Source organism: Uranotaenia lowii, unplaced genomic scaffold, assembly GCF_029784155.1.
Source record: "Uranotaenia lowii strain MFRU-FL unplaced genomic scaffold, ASM2978415v1 HiC_scaffold_119, whole genome shotgun sequence".
In the NCBI taxonomy this organism is placed as follows: Eukaryota; Metazoa; Arthropoda; class Insecta; order Diptera; family Culicidae; genus Uranotaenia; species Uranotaenia lowii.
In genome coordinates this window covers 71,652-81,131 of record NW_026597177.1, presented here as the reverse complement: position 1 = coordinate 81,131, position 9,480 = coordinate 71,652, and the positions used below count along the sequence as shown (strand labels likewise).

Below are 9,480 nucleotides of genomic sequence, written 5' to 3'. Positions count from 1 at the left end.
AAGGACATCAGGTGACTTGTCGCTTTTAGGGCGTCTATCACCAAACAGATTGGATTCCTGTGAAATCTGCACAGCAAAAAATGTAACGATACCCGATGTAATTTTTGAAGATGTTAGTCAGTCAATGTATTTTCAATGATTTCTTCAAAGAAACTCTGTACACGACTTGAACAGGTCACGTAGTGTAATATCACAAACTTATATGCAATATTACATCAAGTAGCCAATGTTTGTCTAATTTGACGTTCAAACAAATTTCAATATCAAAAAGTTAGAAGGAGATTGCGGAGCTTAGAAGTATTTGTTCAGCTGGTAAGCAATATCAATCTTCATAAAAAATCATAGCAAAATCATAGCAAAACCATAGATTTAAACTTATTAACACTTTTGGTCGTTTTGAAGGAAATAGCGCCTCAATGCATCAACCAAATAAAAAGATCCGGAGACTTCAAACAACTGAATGTGAAGGTGTGTTTTTTTCCATTCCTATTCCTCCCTGAGAAAGTTTTTTGATTAAAATGTTGCAGGATTGAAGTGTTTCGGTACGCAATCACGGAGTGGCATGGTCATCCAAAGGACATCCATTTATGAACATGGAATTTCATCGATCAGTATTCTGTTACACGTACAAATGTTGGCTGAACGAGGGATGCAGCGGTAACTTTCTATCGTGATGCTTGAGTCGGAAAGTCCTTGTGCGGAAAGACCGTAGATTATTTAAAATTAAGCAGTTTCTGCGCCGCAAGATTGTCTGGATTTGGTTGTTAGTTGTGAGTGTATTCCTTCTTAATTACTTGAAAATGTGTTCCGTATTAGGATAGCCAGGAAAGGGAAGACTTTCTACGCTACGCGGACAGAGAATTTAAATAATTTATATTACAGTGAATATAAATGAATAAATCAAAGATAAAAAATTAAGTGATCATCAAGCTTGTGAATAAATTTTACGAATAATGAATTACTGTTTTATTCTGATTTAGTCACCTAATCCGTATATCCACACGTAAATGAAACTTTAACACTTCGCAAAAAAGTATGATCAGTTTGAAAATTCCAAATAATATCGTAAACTGAAAACGGCTTACGATTTCATCAAAAGTTTCGGTACATAATTTTCGAGCTCGAATTTGTCTTCTAATATTCACTTATTCAATTGTCTACGTCAAAATGATGTAATATTAGGTAGAATTTTCAACTCAGGTTATGTGCACGTTTTCGATGTTATTTCACAAACTTTTTTTGCTGTGTGGGATAAAACATGTCGAAACAGCCAATCAAACATTTTTGCTGCTTAAGAACGGAAATTTTCTAAACAAAAGCTGAGCTAAAGCGTAATTGCTGTCTTCTTCTTCTTCTCCTTCTTTTACCACTAACATGGCCAAAACTTGTAGGGGAAAAGCGGGCTATATGCGTCTATTAGGCAGAATACTGATTTAATCAAATATTTCATCGAATATGTGTACAAAAAATATATAAACGTGAGCAGACATCTGTTTTCTATGCATAGGAGTAATTTTTATGTAGAAATCTTCTTTAGTTTTTGAGAAATCGATTTTATTATAACTGTTATTTTATTTATGTTTTGGGCATAATTTCTGTTTTTTTGGCAATATTTCCGTATAATTTCATTGGAAATGCTTGAAACTGATAACTTTCATACGACAAAGCTAAAGTTTTATAAAAATCTATTTCTTTTATTATTTTATAGAATAAACAAAAGTTAGGGTTGCCATATTATGGAGGCAATTCATCCATAAGAAGAACTTAATAAAATCTGTTTTGAGATCTTCAATTCTCTCTAAAGGTGTTAATTAGAGCTTAAATTCGAAGATCTAATGATAAACATCATTAATTTATTCTATTTAACCTGTTATTTGAGAATAGTGGCATTTTACAAACATGATACAAAAACACTCTTTTATTCCATTTTCCAATCATTATGAAACTATCATAAAAGCTTAAATTTGTTTTACTTCTAAGGTTCCTTTGAATAAGAAACAAAAACCACCCAACGTTTTGTTTTGAGCTTCTTCACGAATATTTTTCAAAAGTCAAAATATTACATGAAAAGGGATGAAAACCTATATGAATTATAAATTATTTTTGAGTTGGTTTATTCATAAAATTCGTTCTTGCCTTATGTTCAAAGCCTATTACCCTCAACATGCATTGATTAAATATGTTGTTTTGTCAGCTTGCGTTCTTAATTTTCCTTTTCAACATAGTATCTTATACATAAAATATAAAAAAAAAGATATTACTACAGCCAGACCAACCATGTGATTGAAAACTCAAAATATGCAGGAACAAGGGAGGAATAAAGCGTTGAGTTCCCTACCAAACGCTTTGTTTGATTATGTGTAGAAGTTGTGTTATACAGTGCGAATGATTAATTTGTAAAGTTAAAATCATAAAAAGAACAAAAAAATGGATTGATCTCACCCGAAACTTCCAAAGTTCGACGCTAGAAGCAGTCAATACAATCTCGGCCACCGTAAACCTTTTTTTTTTACTTTTACACCCAACAACTCGTCAATTACATTTTAAAACATTTCTCTTAAAAGTAACTACTCAAAACGACGAAATTGTTAAAAAGTTTCATGGACCCTAAAAATAAAACACGTGCGATGTCATTAGATCAACGCCTCCTGAGCTAAAGCGTAATTGCTGTTTCAGCTTACTGGCTGAATAAAAACAAACTGTAACCATGTTTCAGCGTTTAAAGAAGTTTTAGTGTCAATGGGAAAAATTGAAGAATTGTTTCTCACTTTTTCAGTTTATGTTCAACCATTCGCTACCATTGAAATTTAACAGACTATGAACTTTGTTAAAGCTGTCATACATTATGACACCTAAATAGATTGAAATGAGAGGGGATTTTTTTTCTTTATTATGCTATTTTTCATAATTTCTATTTCAGTTTAACTATTATGTTTGTTTGTTTGTATGCACCTATACAAATCCACACCGCTTAACCGATCAGCCTGAAACTTGGTACAGTTATGTGTTTGGACCATGGTAAGGTTTTAGAAATAGTTTTGAGCCCCTCCCACCTGAGAAATGGGACCCTCCCATACAACTTTCGTTTTTATTCCCACGAACCAAAAGTCATGGCACCCATTTTGGCGACCGATTTTCGTTTACGTTCGGCGGGGTTATTTTTACCATCGCCAGGGGCCGGGCATTAGAAACAACCATCCAGAGAGTTAAGAGTTCACGTGTACTGGATAGCAAATCAAAGCTTGCTGATCATTAAAAATTTGAAAGGGAGCCTGTTAGGAATATATTAACTAGAATTGTAATGGCTTTCAAAGTGCTTTTTACCGCCACTGGGGGGGCTTTGAGAGTATACAAAAACATACAGGGAACTAAACAGTGAACAATAGATTGACTTCTTCAACTGAACAACTATTTGGACTGTGTGCTGAAAAACTAATGAACCGATTTCCATGAATTCCAAATTTTAAGAGGTAATCAATTCCATATTATTGGAATTCCTCAAAGAGAAAGAAAGATTAAAGAGATTCAGAGTTTTAAGTCCAAGGCTGCAAAATTCCAACGCTTCGATAGCCTTCGAGAAATTTAAACGAGGGATTAGAAAATTGGTTAGATAAATGATTAGATAATTAAATCTGAGGTTTTAAGTTTTGTATACTTCAATTTCATTGACCAATTTTTAACATTTGAGTTATCATTGATGACCAATGTGGTCGATTCTACCATCCAAGTTTGAAAAAAAAATTTGTAAAACTTTTTAGTACTTTGAATTCAAACAAATGATATCTTATGATTTTAACATTGATAACTCTTCAAAATAATTAATGGGATGTTTGTGCACAAGAATAAAAAATGAAACAGAACTCAAATAAAACCTTTTTCACAACTTTGAAATTGTGATTTCGGTTCAGAGATGTTTTGTTTTCGATAACTCCAAAAAACTATTAGTGGAACTTTCAGCATTTAAGGTAATCTAATAATAAAAAAATGTGAATTTAAAAAGCGAAAATATACACACATATAACTGAAAACATGCAAAGTGAGTTTTCAACATGGTTCAACAAAGTTCGGAAGCCTTTTAAGGAATTTTTAAATAAATAAAATTTAAATATTCCATTGTACAGGGAGATCAAACATCTTGAAAAGTGGAATAATCTCAAACAGAGATTTTAATTTAATAGGAGATGAGAAAGACAAAAAAAAACAGTTTAATCTTTTGAAGATAATAATATTAGGCTTAATCTAAAAAATGATGATTGTAAAAAATTTAATTTTAATTGAAACCTCATAACTATAGAGTTTTCAATAATGTGAAAATGATTAACACAGTGAATAATCTCAATAAAAACTTTAAAAAGACTAACAAAACTTGCATGGCCTAACTTTGGATAAATTTATTACAATGATGAATATAAAGCTTCCAAAATTTCGGAAAGTCAAACGGTTCATTTTGATTTATATTTTTTGTGAACCCGAGCAAAGCCGGGTAAATCAGCTATTAATGAATAATTTTGATCAAAAATTGGATTCTTCGTACAAAAATTGGAAAAAAAATCATTTCTTCTACACTTTGTATGAGATAAATCTTAGGTTGGTAGCTTAAGAACGACAAATTTTCATTGCACCGCAGACTTCATGATTGGTTCTGCGTACTGCGGCATGCGACCAGCAAGCCGGGCGTTTAATATTCGGAACAATTGAAACGAAAAATAAAACAACACATACGGGAAAAAGTGTGTGTCAAACATCACATTGACAGACATTGATCATTATTGTATTTGGGTTGATCCGTCTATTGACGTTTGATTACGTTCTCTGAATAACTTCTTCAAATTAAGACGATTTAAGGCTGAAGACACGTGTATTAGTGTATTTTGGAGGCCTTTTCAGCCAGATTGCTGATTAAAAATACAACTATCTTGTTTTTTTAGCAAGAAATAGTGTGATAAGAAATGCTCAACAATTTGAAATTGCTTGTTTGATATCGAGTTAGATGAAGGTCGATAACTTCAAAACAATTCTTAACAAGAACGACAATTTTCAACCTTAAGCATACCATACTTACCACCACACGTATTCAAAAGAGGAAATCTGAAAAGAAATATGAAGAAATAAAATAAAGAAAAATACTTGAAATTTAAAGTTTTGATGGAATTACAATAGCAGTGCGAAAATCGTATTTAAGGATTAAAGAAAACTTTATATTCATTTAAATTTTTTTAAATCGTTTTTGATCACAAAATCTTAAAATTTTCAAAGAGAAATGTTTTTTGTGTGATTTAGCAAATAATCTGAATAAACCCAGGCAAAAGTTTAAACAATATCTGTACATCCTGGCCAGATTTGATTTATCTCGAATTCTTTATTGGTTTCATAGGCAATCCTGGATATACAAATAAAAAAAAATCTGGAATAAACGATAATCAAATATAAAACTATGTACAGTGAAAGCTACACCGAAGATATTTTACTGATAGGTACCATAAGTTTTTGATGATTGCTCATAAGCTTTTTCAAAAATACTTTCAGATATTTTATGAATTAATCAATATTCATTTTACAATTTATAAATTTAAAAAATAAATGTTCGGCCTAATCGGCCGAAACTTAGTTCAACTATTCGGCTTAATGGTTTTTGCACGGTATTTGGTGCCGAATATTCGGTACATCTCTAGGTTGTTGTGATCTGTTGTTTACCGGAGGTTTGGCGGCTTGCATAGTTGCCAATAGTAAACCGGCAACAATTATGAATGAATTGTTTCCATTTCATGTACCTGCACATTAGACTGTCCCAATTTTGTATGAGAAATTTCAAGCTCGTGAATTGTTATGCACTGCAGGCTTAGATTAATCCTAGGCCTAGTACAAGGTCTAATGCCAAATTTGGGTCAGATCGGATCACGGGAAGGGGTCACTCAACGAGCCTAATGTTTGTATGGGATTTTGAGACATTTTGAACGGGAGAAACATGAAAATCCAGTTTTTCATGAATAACTTTGGCCGAAAACGGGTTTTCTTAAAGCCTAAACTATGACAAATATTTCACCCGAAGACTGCATTTTGATTCGACTTATGATAACAAAAGTTATTAAACTTCAAAAATGGGGTAACTTTCTTCAGGGTGATATTCATGACTGTTAATGATGCGACAAAATGTTCGAAACAGTATCTCTCATTAATAGTGATGAATCACCCTTAAAAAAGATAACTATTTTTTGAAGCTTAATAACTTTTGTGTCTTAACTTAATTCGAAATGCAGTCTTCGGATGAAATATTTGTCATAGTTTAGGCGTTAAGAAAAACCGTTTTCAAAAGAAATCGGCCGAAGGGGACCAAAGTTATTCATGAAAAACTGGATTCTCGTGTTACTCCCGAACAAAATGTCCCAAAATCCCATACAAACTTTAGACTCGTTGAGCGACCCCTTCCCGTGATCCGATCTGGCCTAAATTTGGCATGAGACCTTATTATAGGCCTAGGATCAATGCCTGCAGCGCATAACTTTTTAAAATGTCGGGTCATTTGAAGCACTCTACTGCATATTTATTCAAACATTTCAATTTCACGAAAACCAAATAAGGAATAACAGCAAACAATATGCTGTGTATTAGTGAATTGCTATTAAATCAATGGCCTGGTACAAATCAATGAAGGTCAACAGCTGGAAAAAACAGCTAGTCATCTGTCAATCAATTTCTATCGGTTTCGACCAAAGTGGATTGAATACTCCTAATCATATCATTATGTAATTGTTTTAATTGCTGCTTTTTTGTTAGGAATGTGTAACGTTTTGATGATGTCAGAAAATTAACGATAAATACAAAATTGTCTGATGATGAATTGGTTTGTTTTGAACAAAAACCATAACTATCGTCAAAAAAGCTGCTAAAGCTCTTTGCAATTGGTTGACCCGAATGACCTCAGACCTCAGAAAAAGGTCTTAAATAAATATCATCATCATCATCATCTTTGAAGCTGGTTTTGCATTCATTGGTCAGTTAACACATTAATGGCCGCAAAGAAATCTAAGCTGTGTAGCACAGAAAATCTGCATTCTATGGGGGAGTTAAGGGCATAATGACCACCTTAAGAAGGACGCTTATTTAACCATAGAAACCAGCTATAATATGTGAGTTACATTATTTTTTCGTGTTCATACACTAAAAAAGTTTATTTCCAAGCTGGCTGAAACTTGAAAAAGTAGATAAACATAAAAAAAAATGCTTTTAAAAAAATTTTTTACCGAAAGCTGAAATTCAGTCACTGTAGGGGCATAAAGAAAAAATCCCTGGGACAGTATAAGCACAATGGTGCTTAATGAATTGGGGCACGATGAGCTTTTTCTGCCGTAGAATCTTGCAGTGAATTCAACTCGATGAAGTTAACTGAATTATAGAGCTACAGCTTGACTAGTTTCATCTGACGATTTGGTCAATTGGTAAGGTGTCGGAGAGATAATCAAAGGACTCGTGTTGGATTCCTAGTCAAGGAGTTTTTTTTTATTTACCATTCATGATCGATGTATTTTGCACTAAACAGTGAGTCGTAGATCCATCATCTAGATCCAGAAAATTGCTTTAGCAAGCAGAATTGCCGCCGGTCGTGGCCTAGAGGATAGCATTCCAGCCATCTAAGCCAGAGTCCATGAGATCGAATCCCGATCACGGCACATATAGTGCTCTTTCCGTGGTCTGGTGGTAAGATGCTAGCCATAAAATCCTTGAAAGATGTACGCCTTAGAGTTAAGTAAATTAGATCTCTTCAAAGAAACATGAAGTTTCACTGAGATCCTATATGTGTGTGTTCGTTTAAAAAAAAAAAAAAAAAAAAAAATCAAATGATGGCTTAATAAGCTTTCATCTAAAACATGGGTGGTCAACATTTCAACAGGCGGGCCAAATTTTAGAACTAAGATTCGCTAGCGGGTCAATAAAAAAACTATAATATTCTAACAAAGCAAAAAATAACTTTTGAAGACCCCCTAAAAAAAATTACGCCTGGGTTACCTTACGTATAGATTCATCTTTATAAGTAATTTTTGTTGCTTGTTTTGGATCCAGATTCTTTATGTAAGTACAACAATCAATTTAAAAAAATCTCAATTTAAAAAAAAAATCACAGTTCACAGAAAAGAATTAAACATTTAATTCAAAACACAAAATGAACATAAGACCACTGCAAGGTTTTTATGGAAAATTTTTAATTCATAAAATTTTAAAGCTCCTGTAATTTTTTTGTTGTTTTTTTGCAGCCTATAAATCCTTCATTTTTTTTTTAAAGCGATTCATTCAGTCCAGGTTTGGCACAAAAGCTTAAATATTGTATGTGAAAACAAAATTTTTCATCCAAAAATAAGCAGTGATGTAATGAAAGTGTAAAATACTTAACTATAAGCGATAATTGTTGATTTGTTTCTTTTCTAAATTTATAGAATCCATAGGATAGAAAAATAAATCCTAGAAAGTTAATTGCATTTGTTTTTCAATAAAAACTAGAAACTTGATTAAAAAAAATTGAAAACGCTAACAAACGAAACTAAATTTTTATAACTGCTTTAAATTTGATTCAGAATTTTTATTATAAATTATCCAAATTACTTCACGCAAAAATTTAGCTTCTACTTGTACTAGCGAAAACTGATAAAGAACTAGCGCAAAAAGATAAAGAACAGAAATAAAACAATAGTATAAAGATATTCTATTTCGAACCTTTGAGTTTTCTAGATGAACTAGTTTGTAAAAAATATGATTTCATACAAATTTGCAAACCAAACTTCATGCCCTAATTCAAGAATTGATTCTAAGCATTTATATTTAGTACTTAGTAACAATGATTACAATTTATGTGAAAACTTTTTTTTTTAATTTCCATAATTTCAAATTTCGATTTGATGTATGTCGGGAAAACTATCCACAAACGAGTTGAAAACGAAAAAAAAACCATTCCAAGTGGTCATGACAAAATGTTGAGAGAATTTTTCTTGAGGTAATAATTTACGTTTGATTGCGTGCCAAAAAAAGTCAAATCAGAATTTTTATGGCTGCATCTGATTACAAAAGTTTTCTCTTAATGAAATGGTGATTAATACGTGAATGATTGTAACAATTTTAAAACTTACTTCTATGAACAAGTCAACAGAATAATTTGTTATTAAAAGTGATGTCTGAGAAATAACTTTAGTAACAGTGCGAAATATTTTTGAAAATAATGAAGAAAATGAACTTAGGAAATTGGGAACGGGTTCTACGATTGATTCATATAGAGATGGACTTTTCTTTAAATTAAAAAAAAATTTTTTTTGTAAGATTTGATAACGATACTTCTGTTTAATGAAGTTAAACAGAAAATAATATAAAATTTGATATATTTCAAGTGCTGGATAGTCAAAGTTTATGAGATTTCAGAAACAGAATTCAAGTTAGGACTAGTTTAAGTTTCTGTAAAAATATAATTTCGATAAGGTTGAGAATTTGGCTCGGTAA

At 31.9% G+C, this 9,480-nt stretch overlaps 1 long non-coding RNA gene across 1 annotated transcript; it reads left to right on the top strand.

Annotated features, from left to right (window-relative positions):
• The first annotated feature begins 249 nt into the window (after positions 1-249).
• Positions 250-895, top strand: LOC129759186 (uncharacterized). The gene is made up of 3 exons (XR_008740134.1): positions 250-312; positions 403-468; positions 528-895. It is a non-coding gene; the product is annotated as an uncharacterized LOC129759186 (long non-coding RNA).
• Positions 896-9,480: the final 8,585 nt, after the last annotated feature.